The sequence below is a fragment of the Botryllus schlosseri genome, chromosome 1, assembly GCF_051294905.1.
Source record: "Botryllus schlosseri isolate E-star chromosome 1, Bs_hap1, whole genome shotgun sequence".
NCBI lineage: Eukaryota > Metazoa > Chordata > Ascidiacea > Stolidobranchia > Styelidae > Botryllus > Botryllus schlosseri.
This window is the reverse complement of record NC_137236.1, coordinates 5391636-5411307: the sequence shown is the minus strand read 5'-3', so window position 1 is coordinate 5411307 and position 19672 is coordinate 5391636. Positions and strand designations below refer to the sequence as shown.

Sequence of the window (19672 nt, the reverse complement as noted above, 5' to 3'; positions counted from 1 at the left end):
AATATCGCAGTTTGAATCACAAGCACATCGTTGGATTTTACTGGTTCTTCCAAGACAAGGTTTTTGTATCAATTCTAATGATTCGAGCCAAGGTGTGAGCCATGAAATTTGTTTAATCACTGAAATGATAGACTCTGTGCCACATGAGTCAAATTCATTACTAATAAACCTAGCTGAATTTAAAGGAGAGTTGTTTTACCGACGAGAATTATGGTTTGGACCATATTTCTCACTGGAAAACTGTAAAGCCGAATTGGACGTACGAAGCATACGAAACATGTAGTACAAAGCTGCACAGGTTACTGGAAATCACATATCTGTTTAGTATTGATCAGCACACAGCATTGTCAAAAAGTGCAATGAAATAGGTGCGATACACAAAATGCCAAATAATCTTTATTGTGATGCAAAACATCGATTGCACTCTTGTGGTTGCATGAAAGGTCCTTATTTGAACTTTATACATCATTCACGCTGTTATCATGACATAATGAGTTTTACTAGAATACTTGACTTGACTCGAAGCCTCATACTCGGTTCAGTATCAATCATTTCGATCATTTCGACATCAATTTTGCACAGCGTGATATGAAGTTCTTAACTTGGAAGGTTCACCGATCTGCAAAATTTGTTGTTGAATTTTTATCTGTCCCCTGAGCTCAAAACGGCCGAGAACCACTGATTTATATGTACCTAACAAATACTGCTATTGATTTCATTCTATCAATCCGATTAGCTTTGATTTTCAGTGACAGTGGCTGGTGGATCTTAACAAAAGAAGGCGCGTCATCACAGAAGCAGAGACTCACTCTTGCATGCAACAGATTCTGCTTGGAGTCGTTTATTTCCACGATTGTAAGATCATTCACCGAGATAGCCACCCAGGTAATATTGTTTGCGGTGGTTCCAGTCAGTGCAAACTGCTTGATTTCTAATATGTCCGACTACAATTAGAACTGATCAGTTTTCAAAACTAGTAACTAAGACTAGAACCAACGAACGTTAAAAATCCGCAACTAACTAACCAAAATATAGCCAAGTAATAACGGATAATTTAATTTATGAATAACAAATGAGCTAAGCATTATTGGAGATAAATCGGCATTTAAACAGTCGGGGTTTTGGGTTTCGAAATGGAGTTTCGGCCCCCCAAAGCCTCCCTTCTTATATCACTGTCTTTTGGTAGTGATGACTCTGAGTTACCAATGTCTGCAAGATCATCACATAACAGAACACAGGCATCAAGATGATACGCATTTTCTAGTTGTTCGGCAACTACATTTTTATTGAAATGCACAACTTGAACTAGAACTACTAAAAAAAGCAGCAGTTACTTTAGTTCGCCATCATTCAACTGGATGGGTAGTTTGTACAACTTTGTATACTTTTGTAACTTGATGTTGAAAATTTGATTGACAGCTGACAGACTTCCTAAACAATAATGAGGTGAAGTTTGAAGATTTTGGTCAAACTACCAAGGTCGACTGTGACAGTCACACAATGAATACTCTCGGCGGCAGTCCCGACTATTAATGACCCGGAAGTTCTCAGCAAGAATGCACATAGTTTCGAAGTGGACACCTAGTCGCTGGGTTGTGTTTTGTGAGTTGATGCACCAATAGCACCATTGATAAGGGATCTTTATAAAAGGTAGTCGCAAGGATCTTAAATGTAAAAGGTCGCACGGTTCTTGAATGTAATTCTGGGCTAAATCGAGTACCTGACTGATTCTATCCTGATCCTAGTATTCGGCTTTAGGTTGATTATTTGAGTATTACCTCTTGTGACGGCATTACGTTTTGAAAATTGTGGAAAGTTCAAATATGCGACCACAAATAATATAACACCATTTCTACACCACCTTAAATAATTTTGTATTTTTCAACCATACCGATTTAGTTCCACTATGTGACAATGCGTGGCTTGATCACGACTTGATATATGTCATTTCCACTAACACTGTACCTCAGTGGTTCTCAACCTTTTTGTCTTCGCGGACCCCTGCCAACCCCCTCAAGTTTTCGTTCAAATTTAGCTCAATTATCGCACAACCGTCATCTGTCTTGTGCAAATATTAATTGTAGACTAGCGATAAACAGCAACAAAATGACTTTTCTTGAAAATAATATCACACCAAATGTAGACTTTTATTATTTCGAAGCGAATTTAACTGTTATATATATTGTCTTGAAAATCCGTGTCTTCGATTTGATAGGAACGACTGCCGAAAATCCATTTCCACAAAGACACGTGATGGCTAATGTAATATCAACGCACAACGCTTCCGACAACTTAAGGTGTAAGTTTTTAATGAAGGTATCACGACACTAGCAGCAAATTTATCAATGAAAATTATATGATCAATAATATTTTCAACTGTGGGAGGCTGTAAACCTCGATTGGCCGTATCGCAGCATAAGAAACATGCAGGGCAAAGCTACGCAGTACCCTCATTAGTGGAAATGACATTTCTGTGAAGTCGTTGTCAGCCCACAGCATTATCACAATGCGTTATGAAATATGATAGATTATAAAAAAAAAAACCAAATACTAGATCTAGAACCGTCATTACATTGTTTGTATTCGCATAAAAGGTACACTCCACCAAAATGATTGTTAGCACTGACTTAGTGGGCAATTTCTGTATTTGAAAGCCATATTTGATCCGACAGTTGAGGCAGAAGAGCCAGCTGCTGTACCGGTGCTTTGGATCAGCAAATGAGTGGATATGACGGATGAAGCTGGAATCGGCATGGAAATCTTGGTATCGTCGCTGTGTCTGGATATGCAATCAGTACTGATATGAGATTACAATCTAATTTGATAAATACGCAAGTGAATAAAGTAGCCTTCTTGACTACTGAAATAGAAGTAGAAATAGCGCTGTAAATTCTACTCAATTAGAAACAAAAGTAGGCCTACTTGAATTATACTATCGTTGTGAAAACAAGGGGACGGGTATATTTAACTATAGCTGGCCTTGAAATAGCTGAAAAATATTCATTGATTCAAATAAAATTCCGATATTTTCCTTGCTATGGCAGTCGTTCAAATAACTGCAAAATTTTGATAGATTTGATTCCAATTTCAGGTTACCTAAGATGTGACAACAACAACAACGGTGTACTTTACAACGATAGCCCGCGAATATTTATGTACACCAACGACGAGCAATTGCATGTAATTGCAGAGAGACACGATAGAATCTCACTACACACTTCAACAATACGCGATCACGCTAACCAAGAAAGTAATCTTGCTCGCGTATTTCCGCAACAACATGTCCGAGCATTTGTCCAAGGTGGGTTGAATAGATTTGTGATTTGATTGGAAATGAAAGCAATATAATGCTAATGATACAAGATCACAACAGTTACTTATTCGGTCAGATTTTAGAATACATTACTTCTACTTGATTGATTTTAAAAAAGGCTGCTTACTTTTCACACTTGGGACGGTCAAGTGGAAGTAGTTTATCATATCTACTCGAAGCAATAGTGCAAGTAGGTAAAACCTACTCTAGTTATTTGTGAACATGGAAGTACGTTTTACCGACTACTTCTGTCAAGTAATATCAAAATGCTATTGCCAATTGCATACATCTATACTATTTCTACTAAATCACTAGTGGGAGTAGTGATTCCCAGGACTTGTCAAAGCCACTTGAAGTAGAAGTAAAGAAGGATGGTTGGAAAGGTAGTCAAATCGAGTAGTTTTGAAAAGTATATTTGTCCAAGACGTCGTATACTTTTAGTAACTGATCGTAGTTGGCTACATTAGAAATTGCGAGATTCATGTTCACGACTAATACAAAATGACCGATTACATTACCAATAGATGCAATTTACCAAAATAAATTCTGTTTCCCATGATAGACGGACTACTTTTGCTTAGTTGTTGTGGCAATGTCACTCATACCAGTAGTAAAAACTACTTTAAACTTTATAAAATTCAATGTATCAAAGGTGAGTAGTTTTGTTTAAACCGCGGTTGGTTCGAAGTGGAAATACTTTTGCCTGTAACTGAGTATAAACTTGTGTCGTTACTTCTACTTGTAATTAGTTAAATATTTGAGAAGTTACTTTTACATGAGTAGCATCGCCGTCTATTTTGACCACCTACTACTTGTTTGTTTTAAATTTACGAGGTTACGTCTACATGAGTATATTGAGCACCTTTGCTTTAATATGTGTTTTCAATCATGCAGGAGAGTTAGGACCACACAAAAGGGATTCTGTGTCCTCTGATGAGAACCGTGATTTGCATCGAACAGCAACGTAACTTCACATCCTACAAATTGGAATTGCTACAAAAATACAGATGGAATCATCGTATGGGAGCTCGCTTACGATACGCAGATTGTATTCGGAAAGACTCGTGTTTGGCGACTCTACTTTAGACGATGATTCGTGATATTCTTGATGCAATTTTGTGTGGTTGCGAAATCGACTTTTACAATAAATTTATTCATTAGCAAATGAAATCGCTAAGCTCTGCAACTGATTGTCTTTTCATCAAGGCTGTATCCAATTTACAAGGTTTCAAGTCTCACTTTTGTAGATATCACTCGAGTCAAGTCGAGTCGGTTTCAATTCACCACAGAATCAAGTTCGATTCAAAACATACAGTGTATTATTAGGCGTGTCTTGTCTGTCTGGATATCTCAGGTATTACTCCTCAATTTCGAGTTCCAGTCATTTTTACCAAAACTTTCACTTTGTGAGACGAATCCCTCGCATTGCTGATATACTATATTATCTCATTTCTAACCAAATATGGTCAGTGTGAGTCGTGTAGTACTGGTTAAATAAAAGTCTGCATCGCTACTCGACTGGAGGAAAAAGAAACTTCAAGTCCATTATACTGAATTAAAAGTGGAACTAGCGATTTTCATGACATGTCGATACTACACAAATTACATGGAAATCTTTTCACGAACACTGGGGTATCATTCTCGAAGTAAAGTTGTATGCTGCGGGAATCAGATTTATGTGAGGAAGATAGTGTTGGTCGGTGCGTTCAAAAATTCGAGACGAGGAGTTTGATAACCTTGTACGTAATATAACGAGTCTCGAGAATTTCCGTTGAAATATCACGTTATTCGGTTTGTTAATAATAAATGGGATTTTTTTTTCGCGCTCCGCGCGATTTACCCCAGGCTACAGTTATTGCTCTTTATATTGTCCGACTCTGATGATTCAGAATCCTCTCATCAACAGCCATAAAGTTCCATGTCATTAAACTATCCGTTGGGATTGCAAGCATTCTGATTGCACTTTTTAATATATTGTGACATCAGAAGATGGGGCGCGAAAATTTTCACTATCATGAAGGGACGCGTGCCAAAAAACTTGGAGAACCACTTAATAGAAGAACGTGGATATGGCCTTACAGAGGGTTAGAAATGTATCATGTTTCACATTGTTTAGAATCATGACGGAAAATAGATATTTTTTAATTTACCGTTAATTTCTCATTACCTGAGCAGCTGAACACATTCCTGGGCAACATTTATTAACAATGTAATTTATAAATGAAATCAAAACACGCTGAAGAATAGTTGAAATTTTTCACTCGGCCCGTCAACGTATATCTACTTCTCAGTTGGCCCGCGGATGAAAATAATTGCCCACCCCTGTTGTAGTGGGTTGGTTCGGTCTAGTGATAACATAAACCCTGCAAATATACCAATTGCATTATATACGCAAAAAGCTGCTGCTAAAATACATAAGCAATAAAGATAACGCCTTTCGGCGTCTTACATATTCTCAAACAACCATTATTCAGTTTAATATTGGACTCCAAGTATCAGATATTAAAGTCGAATTCTTGGGCAATGGATATACAACTCGAGCGTATTTTATTTCCTAAACATTCGCTACAGTTTTCCACGGTAGACTGCTTTTCCGGATCGTGAAGTTTGCCTCGTTTCATTTTTCACAGCGATCATGATAACGTTGCCCAAGGCTATAGCGAACGCATAGGGCGTAACATTTCAGACTAAGAACGCTATTACTCTGGTTGACACTATTTCAAGTTGAACAGTACAGTTTTCAGAATGCCGTAGCAATAGGTTGCTCAAATGGTATGACTGATATAAGCAGACTTCACATTGCGCAGTAATGAATTAATGCCCGAGCAGAATCGAATATACTAGCGATATGATGCTTTCGTTTCCCAAATATTCTGGCAGATCTCTAGAAATAATTGCTGCGAATTTTAGGATTCACGATATTTATTCTCACGCGCTGTTGGCTGCAGCGCAGACATTTATATCATTAATATATATTTAGGCTTCCGAAGGTATCATGAATGTGCGGTAGTTATGATGAGATACCGCGCTTCTTCAGCGTTATTGACAGATAGCTACGTGACATTAGGGTCTAGCACAGGAGTGGGCAAACTTTTCAGCTCGCGGGCCGCATTATAATATGGTCGTATGATAGTATGATTATATAGTAATCATGGCGACATGGAGATAATACATGGATATGGAATAAAACGATTGAAACCTTGATTTAATGATAACGGACATGTGTCAGCCTTTCTATTAGCTGGTCATCCTCAATCAATTCGTCAAGATTGGGGATGAGAGAGAGAGAGAGAGAGAGTTCTTTTATTAGTCAACCATGAAATATAGTAAAGGCAATGTCCACGAACATTCACGTCCAATAGTATACATTTTTTAAATTTTCCTAACTATAATTTACACGGTATAGACTGGGGGACCCGATATGACCGAAGTCTTTTAGGCCGAAGTCACCCAAGCATATTGGCAGTAATAATTATAATATGGATCAATTTCTTCTCTCAGTCGAGTAGCACCGCAAAGAGTAACGAAATAAACAAAAGTAAATAAACGACAGCAACACTAGTGAAGGACGGTTACCATAGTTAACAGTGTGATCAGAAAATAACAATTTGACCCATGTACACAGTGGTAATATTATTGTAGCATATTAAATGAATCAAAACAACAAACAACATCACTGTGGTCATGAGATATGTTCTTCTTAGTACTTGGATAATATAAATTTACAATAGCGAGCTTTAAATGTATGATAAGGAAGAGTACGGTAGAAAGTTGGTACATTGTTCCAAAATTTGACACCTAAGATAGGGAATTTCTTCACAGTCTTGATGAATTCAATTTAACAAATAGGGACTGATTCTGTGAGAATCTTGTGTTATAATGGTGAATTGAATTGGGGCATTGAAAAAGTTGTCGAAATAGTCAGGTAATGTTCTTTCATTATATTGTTTCATGATTTTTACAAATTCATACAAATCCGAGACCTTGAGAATGCCCAATTTTCTAAATTCAGGACTGACACTGCTATGTGCAGGTATATTAGGCCTATATATAATCCTAATGGCTTTGTTTTGTAATACCTGGAGCTTGTTGATATGCTTCTTGTAAGAGAAGCCCCACACTGTTATTCCATATGTAAGATGGCAGTGGACGAGCGCATGATAAACAGGTAGGAGAAGTGATATTGGAACCAGCTTCTTCAGGCGATAGAGTGCACCAATGCCACGAGATATTTTGCTTGCTATGTAGGCTATAGTTGATGTGATGGTCTCATACTAGATTATCATCAATAATAATACCTAGATACTTGACATATTGACTGGTTTTAATCAAAGAGTCCTTTAGTTTGAATTCTGCGATCGCATTGTTGAGAGATCCTTTAGAGTCAAATACTAGAATTTTGGTTTTGAGGGGATTGATATGTAATTTATTTGAAGACACCCAATTGCTAACGGAGGCTAGTTCAGAGTTGGTATTGTCAATGGAAGATGCATAGTCAAATCCAGATGTGACAATACTAGTATCATCTGCAAAGAGTGTGATATTTCCTGGGGAGGAGTAGACAATATCATTTATAAATATGATGAATAATAGTGGCCCCAACACAGAGCCTTGTGGAACACCTGTAGTTACTGGTAGTTCCAATGACTTGATTGAATTGATTTCAACAAATTGGGATCGATTTCTCAGGTAGGAACTGAAAAGTTTTTTTGCAATTCCATGAACACCGTAATACTCAAGTTTTTTTTATTAAGATAGTATGATCAACGGTGTCAAAAGCCTTTTTCAGGTCGAGAAATACTCCACATCCAGTTTGCTTCGCACACAGTGTATCATATAGTTTCGACGTCATATGAATAACAGCTTGAGAGGTAGTATGATTCTGTCGAAATCCGAATTGGCATTGATTTAACAATTTTTTGTGGCATAAGAAATCATTTAGTCTTTGAAATAATAGTTTTTCAGAGATAATTGCAACGGGCGACAGGATAGATATTGGCCGGTAGCTTGAATATGGGAATGACTCTAGCTATTTTGAGATAGTTTGGGAAGATGGAAGTATAGGTTTTGCCGATTCTTATGACAAGTTGGAAATTTGAATAAGTGAGAAGTGATCGTGTCATGGATATGCTAATTCTGGGTTTGGTTACCGCTTAATAGCATGTTACCTTGAAAAACGTTTCGGTAAAAGCGTTACTTTGTTAAACTTACCTTCTTCAAGCTCTTTTGTTAGGAGGACAAAAACTGAATTTACTGTTGTATCAGACATTTGATTAATTCGGTTGATTCATATAGTACCTCATAATTTGATACATTAGACCTCTAATTAGGATGTTCGGATTAAGATTAGAACATCAAATTCAATACAATAAGTATTACAGTGACGTGCGGTCCAATGAGGCAGGTGAGGTGGTCGTGCCTCACCTGCGACATTGCAATTCATCATAAATATCTCGTAATTCACAACAAATGGTATCAATCAAATGCTATCGTCACACTCATTTCAAAAATCTAGATATTAACAGTGTCAAAGCACCAGAACCCCCCCCCCAAATTGCCAAGGAAGGTGACATTCGGTTTTATTACAAACAATGCCATCGCAGAGAAACAATAGCCAGGTAAGGCACAAACGAATCTGACTCATGTAGGCTACTATTCGCTAACAATTGGACAATCGCAACACAGCGAAACTGCCTATGGATTTCGGAATACAACCGTCCTGCAGGAATTATATGGTAGCATAGGCTACATCGTCGTTTTTTGTGGCCTTTATGCTGTGTTTGTGGTATGTGATAGCTATACTTACATAGCCTGCCTTGTCGTTGTTTGCGGTCAGTGGTGCCACTTCTAGTGATTTTACACTAGATCTGGTGTATTTTGACTTGACCAAGTGTCCTGTTGTATTTTCTTGCAAAATTAGGCAAATCTAGTGTTATTTACTGAAAAAATATTTTTAAAAAAGGAAACTATTTTCATGTGCTTCGGATAATTTATACTGATACTTATAGAGATAGTATTTAATATCCGTCTAAACTTGCCCATTTAGCACAATAGCGACCAGTCCGACGACATATATTTTAGAATGTGGAATTGCAACGGCTATCACTGCGCAGACAAAATGCTCCCTATACCTGCTGCTGTTGTTATTCACTTATTGGGTCTCTTTATCAGGTACTTTGCGTGCGTGGGTGTTTGTGTGTGTGGGGGGTGGGGGTCCATGCCTCACCAGTCACGAACCTCACCGTGCGTCAATGCAGTAATATATACTGCGTTACCTCAGACGCAGGAACGAAGTAGGCTACCTATCAGTTGATCCTTTATCCATTACAAAGCATTCATCTTCAACCTTTCGTGTTCCGTATTGATTCGGACAACTGATTATGATTAAATTGAGGCTGAAGTTAGGAACAATTTGCACCTAACTGCGCATATAGAGGAGAGGACGAATCTAAATAACACGCACAAAATCAGTTTTCCAAGTACAGCACTAAATGTTGGAATTCTAACCCGAAATCACAATTGTTATACGGACTAATTCATTTTCTTGGATATTTAGCAAGCGAAATGTTTCGAAATGCAATATTATACGGTTATCATTTATTATCATGATGAAATATCTCAAGAAAAAGTTTAAACGAGTCTCTCTAGTGATCAGATTTGAACTGCGCATTATCATTATTTCAATAAAAATATTCAATGCCTTGACTGGCTGCACAAGATCTTGTCTCGGGCCGCACGTGGCCCACAGACCGTACTTTGCCCACTCCTGGTCTAGCATATTCCAAACTTTGCGCACAAATGCAGTGCGTTTGAGAGAGACAGAGACTGAGACTGCAATTTAATATCTTCAGAGGTTTGGGATCAAAATTGAACAGCTTTGACCGAATTTCCCTTGGACCTTGCTTTCATATGAGACTCTACTTGCTTTTTATTTTGATATGTGTTTGAGAAATAATGTAATGCTTGACTCGATTCAGGTCATTAAGCAAATTTCCGCTCAATTTAACCTTTGACCCTTATAGTTGTTTCGTCCTGAAGTAGCAAAGTAGCGTAACCTGTGTATTGTAGGTAATTGCTGCGCTATACTTAACTTGACGTCAACTCTGTAGTAAGTTCTTGAACCAAGAGATTGCTCAATACAAGATTTATTCGTCGTTGATGTTTGTCGTAGGTAGCGTAAAATGAGTCTCTCGAGTCAACTAAACATGCGCTTATATAGACTCGTGATCACTGCAATCGGAAGTCTTATTCGTCTCCTAATATGGCGTGAAATACACAATATTGGATATTATCATATAGTCCCGCAAGCAGGTGCATCATATCTGTATCACAGCTGTATAATTTGCAACACTCTGCCACAGCTTGGCCGCGGTTTTTCTCTGATCGAATGAAAGCCAGATCGCATCAGATCTGCTTGCGGTTAGTAGGTTTGGAGGTTGTCAGTTACCATATACTCCAACAGGATGTCTCTCGGTTACGAGATATACACATTTCAAGGTTGATCGACAACAGGGATCTGTTACAATATTCACTATAGCATGCTTGATGTGTAGTACGTGATTTAATTATACAGGTAATGAGTTCTCCATGCTAATTATTGGTTGTTTGTTTGTTAACTTAAACCCTTAAGTTGCCGAGCAACTGTACCGTTCCCCTTCCGAAAAAAGAGACAACAATAGGTCTAAAATGTCAGATAATTAAGGTAATTATTCAGTTGTAGCATGGAGTGTATCACATAACTAGAGAAATGTATAAGTGGGAAATTGATGTCCAAATGTTCAAGTCTAATTGATGGAGCAATGAGCAAGTTGTTATTCATTCATTTTATAATGTACATAACTGGCATGAAACAAATACACAATAAAGAAATCTAATCCTAACAAACACTCACGCTGAGCGTCACAGCTGTCCATGTCACAATGTGACCGCGCGCGCGGGGCTAATAAATTTGGTGATACCTCGTTATCCAGACCATCTATTTGAGCATGGTCAGTCAGTCAATATATAACAGTATATAACATACCCGCCGGGCTGGCATATACTGCGTTACTCAGATTTACTCGTTCATGGGCAGACGCGGACGATTCTTCGTATGACGTGGTCGTTTCTGCTTAGCATTGTGCAGAATTTTGGGAATCCTCGGGCGGAATCTCGGGCTATGGTCGTTGATCACTGCAGCGATTCTCGCATACTCCAATGGCACATGATTTTGTTGTCGTTGGGGTTGTTGTTGCTGTGCGGGTTCGTCGCCGACAGATGCATTTGGTGGTGTTATCTCCTGGACTGGTACACAATCGTCAGAAGTAGTCAGGTCGTTGGTCGATGTGTCCGATTCGATAGTCGGATTCAATGGTTGATTGTGTGCATCTGCGTCGGAAGTATATGTTGTTTCGACGACATTTGTTGAGTCTGCGAGAGATTTGGTTTCGTCCTCGAGATTGTCAGAGTCATTGCCCGTACGGATCGTTTGTAGTTCGTGAGCGTCGCCATGAACGTGGTGAGTAATCCTTTCATCAACAGCATACTGTCGCCGGCGGAGTCGTGCACGGAGGGCCTGCAATGAACTAGCGGCAGATTCACGATGCACAATTAAACGTTGTCTAAGCCTATGACGATTACAACATAATAAACGGCATGAAAAGTATAAACCCCATAGCATCGTAGCGGCAAACCAACATGCAAATAAAAGCTGAAGGAAAGGGTTGGTAATAGTGGATAAAAAGGATAAAATGCTACAATTAATGGCGTCGGATGCTATTTTTATTGGCTCTAAGGGGTCAATTTGTGTAGTGTCATCCTGCCTACTGCGGTTCGAAGTGTACGAAGCGGACAGGCTCCGTAGGCGTTGTACTAGCAGCATAGAACTGGATATGTGAGATAAAACATGATCGTAATCTGTGCTAAATGAAGAATCCATTTTCCTGAATAAATGTAGGAAGGTCTCTGTGATATTGTCAACCCGTGGCGATCCTAATAAATCGTCAATGTTGAGATCCATCGAAAATTTGACTTGTGTGACAGAGGCGTTGCGTGATGTGAGAATTCCATTCTGATATTTGAAATAGGAATCACCCACCTTGAATATTCTGGTTGCGTTTGCGGAGCCAGTGTCGATGTATCTAGTCTCCAAAAAGGCTGTGTTGTTGTCGTATAATTGACCGAAATATGTCCTGTCTGTACTGAACGAGATGAGTGGTCGGGCGCTTAGTGTTCCGTCCGGGAAGAATAAGTTGTTGTGGACGGTGATGTTTTGTGTTATGCAATGCATTTTGTATAAGAATGAGTCGAACACACCCAATCTTGAGTTGTAGGGTGCCATATTGAACGTCGAGTCCGGTGACATTGGTGTCAGCGATTTGTGGACGTTGTAAAACTGTTGTTCTATTGTGCAACTGAGGTAGTCCAGGTGTGAAATCAGTCGCCTGTGTCTATCCATCGAATCATCATGTAATTCCTGCATCTGTCCTAGCAAGAGACGCGTAGAAGTACTTGAGCTGTTGAGTCTTTCCGTCGAAAGTTTCAGCCCAAGGGTCTTGGCATCGCTTAAAGTGCAGCGGATTGGAACTAAGTAAAACCCTCCTGTGACGCACACTGCTCGTCTGGGCAAGCAGCGGACCAGATCGGAATTACACGTGTGCACAGACTGAAAAGATAGAGCTAGGTCTGGTATTTCCGCCCTTGATACTTCGTGGTTGCTGTTTGTATGCATTAAGATGTTTGTACGCATCCGAATTGGCGCCGTCGGACACGCATATTTGTTTGTGATGGAGGGAGGCCATATGACCGTTCCCTGGTCTGTTTGACAATTCCCGACCTTTGCTTTACATTCAGAGAGATCAGATATATCGGCTCGTAGTTTGCTGGTTATTGAATCGTATACAATCGGTATTGTATGCACGATTAGGTTGCGTAGAAATCCGGACTGCGAGTTAGCCCATTTCCATGTCAAGTGTAGTTTGTTGTTAGTTGAAAGTAATCCGTCAGCTTGTTCGGTCAGCTGTCCGTATGCGGACAGATGTGTGACAATTGCGTGTTGACATTCCACTAACGGGATATACTGTAACGTCGTTCTTCGCCTATATTTTGCGAATAAGAACCAAAAAAGAAGAATAATGTGTCTCCCAATATTGCTCAGCAACAAAACACATCTTTCCATCCAGATTGTGAAATCTGTTTGTCAAGGCGTAGATATTTGCCAGGCACGATTTTGAATGCATAATTGGGTTGTGTTTGCATTCGTTTGGTGGTTGAATATCGATCAAATCAGAAGCGGCTTCACGTCGACATACGTTAGCCGTAATAGAAATCGGAGTATCGTTTCCTTTAGCTGGGCTTGCTAACAGCCACGCCGTCAAAAGTGACAGGACAATCGATTGCCGATAAAACAAAATCCTTGAGTGCGTGCGGCTTGGAAATTGCACGTCCTGTTCGCGTTGTAATAATTTTATCAATAATAGCAGGTCTGCAAGGTAAATTCGAATCGTTACAGTGTTGAACAATTTCAAAATCTCGTTCGCTCAGAATCTGCTCGCTTGAATCTGCAATAATATCTGAACCGGATGCGTTCGCTGTTGGCTCGACTGCTTTCTGAAGCAGAATTGTATGTGCAACGTTAGCAGCGATGTCCGTTCGGCCTACATGTGTTGTGGCCACGTGGTTTTCAGCATCGTGAGAATCGGATGTAAACAGCGTGTTTGCGTTCGGTCGCGAAAAATCTGAGATGCGATCGCCGTCGCAATACATGACTTTGACATCGTATAATGCTACGTTACGTGTTCGACCTGAGATTGCGATTTGAAGATGATGTTTCCATCTGTGTAAAACCCGGAAAGGTCCTAGATAATGCTTGCGTAACCCTTGCATCTGCGATGGTTCCATAACATATACGTATTGGCAAGGGTGAAAATTGTACGGAAAATAAAGTACACATGACAGTCCCGATAAAGCCTGTTTCGGGCGTCGTCTGATGTCTGAATGGATCAAAAACACCCATATGACAATGAAATAACAAAGAAATGCAGAATAAAGTGTGAGCCAGTTCGGGTGAAGTAAGTCGATATCGTTGATTCGAAGAGCGATGCCAGCCGGCGTCACCGCTTCTAAAAATTTTGAGCAGTATTGTAGTTGTTCAAAGTGCTGACATATGCCTCCCATTGATGAGTTTGGTGTTTAGTCTCGCTAATCTGTCTGTCAGGTCGCCCCCCTACTACTTCGACCTTAGGTTTAGCGTCCTTAGGGCCTGCGCCAACTTTAGGGACGGAGGTAGGTGGTTTATTATGTTTGCCGCCACTAGCCATGAAAGCACTATTGCATGCACACTTCTAATTGCTATGAAAGGTACACAATAATCACGAATATAATGAGGCGTAAAATAAGCACACAACAAGCGAATTTGATCGTGAAATCTGCCGTAGCTATTGCAATGAAAGGGTTACCGGATGGTTGATGGTCCGGTACGGGTATAGTCCGTTGTTGCACGATATCGTTGTAGTCGTACGATATATAGTTCGTTGTACTGTATAGACGTAATCCCTTGTTCACCGAGCACGTGGTACCATATAGTTGTTTCGTCCTGAAGTAGCAAAGTAGCGTAACCTGTGTATTGTAGGTAATTGCTGCGCTATACTTAACTTGACGTCAACTCTGTAGTAAGTTCTTGAACCAAGAGATTGCTCAATACAAGATTTATTCGTCGTTGATGTTTGTCGTAGGTAGCGTAAAATGAGTCTCTCGAGTCAACTAAACATGCGCTTATATAGACTCGTGATCACTGCAATCGGAAGTCTTATTCGTCTCCTAATATGGCGTGAAATACACAATATTGGATATTATCATATAGTCCCGCAAGCAGGTGCATCATATCTGTATCACAGCTGTATAATTTGCAACACTCTGCCACAGCTTGGCCGCGGTTTTTCTCTGATCGAATGAAAGCCAGATCGCATCAGATCTGCTTGCGGTTAGTAGGTTTGGAGGTTGTCAGTTACCATATACTCCAACAGGATGTCTCTCGGTTACGAGATATACACATTTCAAGGTTGATCGACAACAGGGATCTGTTACAATATTCACTATAGCATGCTTGATGTGTAGTACGTGATTTAATTATACAGGTAATGAGTTCTCCATGCTAATTATTGGTTGTTTGTTTGTTAACTTAAACCCTTAAGTTGCCGAGCAACTGTACCCTACGCCGTAAGGTCTTAAATGTCACTTTGACATATAGACTATCAGACAAGCTACCAAGAAATCCAAGTGACAAATATCAACTGTCTTCCAACATCAGCTACACCTTGAATATTGTATTGATAAAACAAAGTACTGTTCAGACCCGAAATGAGCGAAAAATTGTCAATTTTTAAAATGGCCTAACTTCTGTGATCCTGTTTGGAATTAGCTCATTGATGGTGGACTACTGGGATCTGAATAGTGTAATAAATCTAGTGATCCCAGTCGAATACAGCTTTGTTAAACAGTGCAATGATATCCTCCACAGCCTGATACTCGATTCAGAATATATGGATATCGTTCCTAAACCTTCGGATGGCGCCAAACCTCACAGTAACCATGCCCATTGCTCATTAGGGTTGTTCAGATTTGAAAAATTGTCAGGAAACTTCGATTCTTGTGATCCAAATGATGGTTTAGTACATAAAATCACTTCTATGAGCAATTTTGGTCATCTTCGTCGTAATCTTCTATCCCCGAAAAGCCCCCAAAGATGCACGTGGCAATTCTCCTTACTGCTTGATCTGTAGTGTTGACCATGTGACCGGTTTATAGCTTTTGTGACGTTATCGTTCGAAAACGGCCATGCAGAGACGAGATATTGCAATAAAATAGATATGGCTTCATAATTTTAATCAAATGCAGTCCAGTAAAGGCCACATGCATCTCTGTTTTGCTCAGCAAAACCTGTCTGTCATGCTCATGGGAATCATGTATTGGTAGCACCATTGGCATTGGCTTGTATTGGATCGCACATTGAAGAAGCGCTGTTGGATTGCAATTCGTGAACAAATACTGATATTCCCAGCTAGTTTTCAGCCATAAGGTATTATTCAAAGGTATGTAATGTCAGTAATACTTTTCTCAACTTCAAACCATCTGTAAAATTATTTTACTAAAATACCGAGTTATTTTATTTTATGGCAGACTGCAATTTAGTTGAAGAAGAATGCCTGAAACAATGCATCAACACAATGTTGAGCCCTTGCCTTATAGGTAGCCTATTCTGGTCATATTTCATACGTTGGCCACCTCTTGAACAGTTAGAATGACACAGGCTTGCGTTGTGGTAGTTTCGGGGCAATTTTCTTTCAGATATGGCGGATGTAGTAGAACCTCATCTAGAGTCGGTAACTTGGAGTGACTAATACACTCAGAAAAATATCCGACCGAATAGTGACCAGAATATCGGACCAGATAGTGGGCAGACCTGAATCTTGTTCATGGTTGGTCCGCAAAACCCATATCCGCTTTGTTTCAGACATTCTTCCGCAACTAAATTGCAGTGTACCGTAAAATAATATAACTCGGTATTTTACAGATAATTTGAAATTGAGAAAAGTATTAGTGATATTACATACCTTTGAATAATACCTTATGGCTGAAAACTAGCTGGGAATATCATTATTTGTTCACGAATTGCAACCCAACGGCGCTTCTTCAATGTACGATCGAAAACAAGCCGATGTCAATGGTGCAAACAATACATGATTCCCATGAGCATGATAGACAGGTTGTGCAGAGTAAAATCGATATGCACGTGGCCTTTATAGGACTGCATTCAAGTACAATTTTAAAACATGGCTACTTTATTGCAATATATTATCCCTACACGGCCGTTTTCAACTGATAACGTCACAAAAGCTATAAACCGGTGACGTGGTCAACATTACATATCCAGCAGTAAGGAGAATTCCCCCGTGGATCTTTGAGGGGTTTTCGGGGATAGGACATCATGATAAAGATGACCAAAATTGATCATAAAAGTGTTTTTATGTACTAATGTACCATCAGTTTGGCCACAAACATCGAAGTTTCCTGACAATTTTTCAAATCTGAACAACCCTATTGCCCATGCATGCAGTTATTGAACATTTCGCAGTTGGATGATAGAATGTACTTTTTCGGTAATAGTATATTTAACTGCCCAGAATGTATATGGATAAAAATGTGCACTGCGCTCTAAATATGATGCTGAGTTTTTTATGTGCTGGAAAATTTGGTGAGCTTTAGGGAAACTATGTCGTAACTCACCAACTTTAAGCACCACATTAGTCATCTGGGGTCTTTCAATATCATCTCAAACCAATTCTTGTCAATATGTAATAAAAAGCCTTGGCGTTCTTCTTGGAAAATTGAAGACAAATATTTGGTAGCCACAGATCATAGTGATGGATAATTTGGTCAGTTGTGTTGAAGATGAATTTGAATACCATGCAACATGGTGAACGCTTGCGCACACTTGCATTATGGCCCCAAGATTTTCGTCCAGTCTCATAAACTACAAAAATCTATCTCATTGCACGTCTGATACATCTACATCACGCGGCTGAATAGAAAGGATTTGCGGGTGGCAAAGCGGATTTTGCGGGTGGCAAAGCGAATTTTGCGGGTGAATAGCAGGGTTTTTCGGGTCACAAAACGGGTTTTACGGTTAACTAGCACGGTTTTGTGGGTGAATAGCAGGGTTTTGCAGTTGAATAGCAAAGATTTGCTGGTAACAAAGCGGGTTTTGCGGGTGCATAGCAGGGTTTAGCGCAGGGGCGGGCAACATACGGCCCGCGGGCCGGATCCGGAGGGATTTTGTCCTGCCCGCGGATTGTTTTCCGTCTTACATGATGATGTGGCCCGCGGCCCCAGTTAGCCGAGATTCCCCACTACTTGCTTATTAGGTCCAATTTTAGTGACTGTATGTTATTATATACATGTATGAGCAGCGTGCGAGAGTGGAGCTTATGCGTACGTTCGTCGAAGCGAAAATACTTGCATCATCGGCATTTACGATGCATACTCAACCCCAATGTCGTTTGTGGTAATCATGTTTTTTGTCGACTACAATGGTCTTTTACACCAGGTTGGTATTTCTTATTTTTGTATTCTGTGACTGCCGACATGTAGCACGGCACACTTCTGGGCTGTTGTAAGACACCTCTTATGCCAATGGTTGCCAACTCAAAACTATTTAAATTTTGTATAGGACGCAGGCCGCATGAATTCAATATCGAGATTAATTATGCTACAGTTGCACAACGACGCTATCTCGACACCAACTCAACCCTAATGAATTGATATCTTTGTAAATTTGGGGTCCTGGACTCATCGAACGCCTTGAAATCTTAAATAAGGATTGCACCGTGTGTAGATTGATCAGAGAGAACTAGACATGGTGGCGCCTGTATGACAACGCTATTCTCAAATGCACATTGTGTTCGTCACATTGTGTTCGAAGTGACATTTCTGTCGTTAAAATACAGGCTCCATTAAATACGATTTATTATTTGCATATGTTGATAAATGGGTGAATAATGTATCGATTCAGCAATCCGGCCCGCCAAGTACTTAATTTTCCTATATCCGGCCCGCTGACTGGAGAAGTTGCCCGCCCCTGGTTTAGCGGGTCACAAAGCGGGTCTTGCGGTTAACTAACAGGGTCTTTCGGGTCACAAAGCGGCTTTTGAATAGTATATTCTTATTGAAACGAACCCGAATATTTTCGGCTGACACTCGTCAGGGGTAGTCGTCAGCAACTAGTTGAGAATTGGAAAGAACATGGTATATCAACAATCGTATAACAAAATATGACGTCACCAGCATGAAAGCGAGAGCGTTCAATGTACTATTTGTAGGTGGTACACGAACTCCTTTTGTTGACAGAGACTTTTGGTTGGTGTATTTTGATAAAAGTCGACTCTAAGGTACACAAATGGAATTGTGAACGGCCTCGCCCAACGATTCGAAATCGGTCGTCTCGATAATTATTCGCACAAATCGGATTATCTAACAGATGTTTGCCGATGGCTTTTGCGGAGGAATAGCAGGGTATTCACCAGCAAAACCCTGCTGGTTAACCGCAAAACCCACTTCGTCACCCGCAAAACCCTGGCATTCCCCCGCAAACCCTGCTATTCACCCGCCAAAGCCGCTTTGTCACCCTCAAAACCCTGCGTTTATCCGCAAAACCCTGCTACACACGCTGCGGGTTTTGCGAGTTTTACAGGTTTTGTGGGTTTTGCGGGTTTTACAGTGTCCCATCTAGTTTTAGTTTTTAGTAAGATCCGGTTCATGAGCATGAATACCGAGAAGTTATGATGTTGATTTTAATTTAATTTCGCAACTGTTGCGAATTTAATA

General features: G+C 39.9%; 3 protein-coding genes across 4 annotated transcripts in view; 2 read left to right on the top strand and 1 right to left on the bottom strand.

Moving 5' to 3' along the window:
- LOC145433781 (uncharacterized) overlaps positions 1-14995 on the top strand; it is a 358802-nt gene extending 343807 nt beyond the window's left edge. Inside the window, exon 2 of the mRNA XM_080311053.1 lies at positions 13774-14995. The gene's annotated coding sequence lies outside the window, so the exon portion shown is untranslated. The remainder of the gene's footprint in view (positions 1-13773) is intronic.
- The window catches only part of LOC145436771 (uncharacterized), a 355402-nt gene that overhangs the window by 102704 nt on the left and 233026 nt on the right, over positions 1-19672 (top strand). The window lies entirely within an intron of this gene.
- LOC145441576 (uncharacterized) overlaps positions 1-19672 on the bottom strand; it is a 268801-nt gene that overhangs the window by 41655 nt on the left and 207474 nt on the right. The window lies entirely within an intron of this gene.